Below are 727 nucleotides of genomic sequence, written 5' to 3'. Positions count from 1 at the left end.
AATGACGCCATGTTGATGGATTCACAATGCAAGCATTGAAAAATATTTTTTCAGACCTTTTTCCATGAATTCCATCATGATTGACCATCAGATTTGACGAGGCGCATTTATTTTAAGATACTATTTCATATACATTTTACCTAAAATCTTGACTGGCAGTAGAAAAGAAGCTCAATATATGGTTAAAACATTGGATTTTTAGCTATTAATTTTACCAAATCATATCTGAATAATGCAATCATCATTCATCAACCATTATGGTTGCTGGAAAAAATAAAAAAAAAACTCCGAGAACTGACAGAACCGAAAAAAACAAAAAATTCTAGCATGTTTTATAATAGCTTTTTAAAAGCTTTGGTGACCAACATTTATGACCAACAATTATATGTCTTAATGACGTTTCTAGGGTAGGGCCAAATAGCCTGATTTTGGCTTTATTAGAGTCCAGGTGATGTTATAGAATGCGCTTTAGCTTTTTATGAAGATTAATGCGATAGTCCAAACGATATTTTGCTGACCATAATAAAACTAAAATTGTTACTTGGGATGCGCTCTAGCTTTTTATGAAAATTAATGCTTTAGTCCTATCGAAAGTTTGCTGACCATAAATAAAGCTAAAATTGTTACTTGAGTCCCCATCCGATGACTCTCTTTGCATATTCTGATCTCATGTTCGAATATATTGCTCTGTCTCTCATCAAATATGACCTCATTCAAATCGTATGCA

Source organism: Uranotaenia lowii, chromosome 3, assembly GCF_029784155.1.
Source record: "Uranotaenia lowii strain MFRU-FL chromosome 3, ASM2978415v1, whole genome shotgun sequence".
NCBI lineage: Eukaryota > Metazoa > Arthropoda > Insecta > Diptera > Culicidae > Uranotaenia > Uranotaenia lowii.
This window is presented reverse-complemented; position numbering follows the sequence as displayed.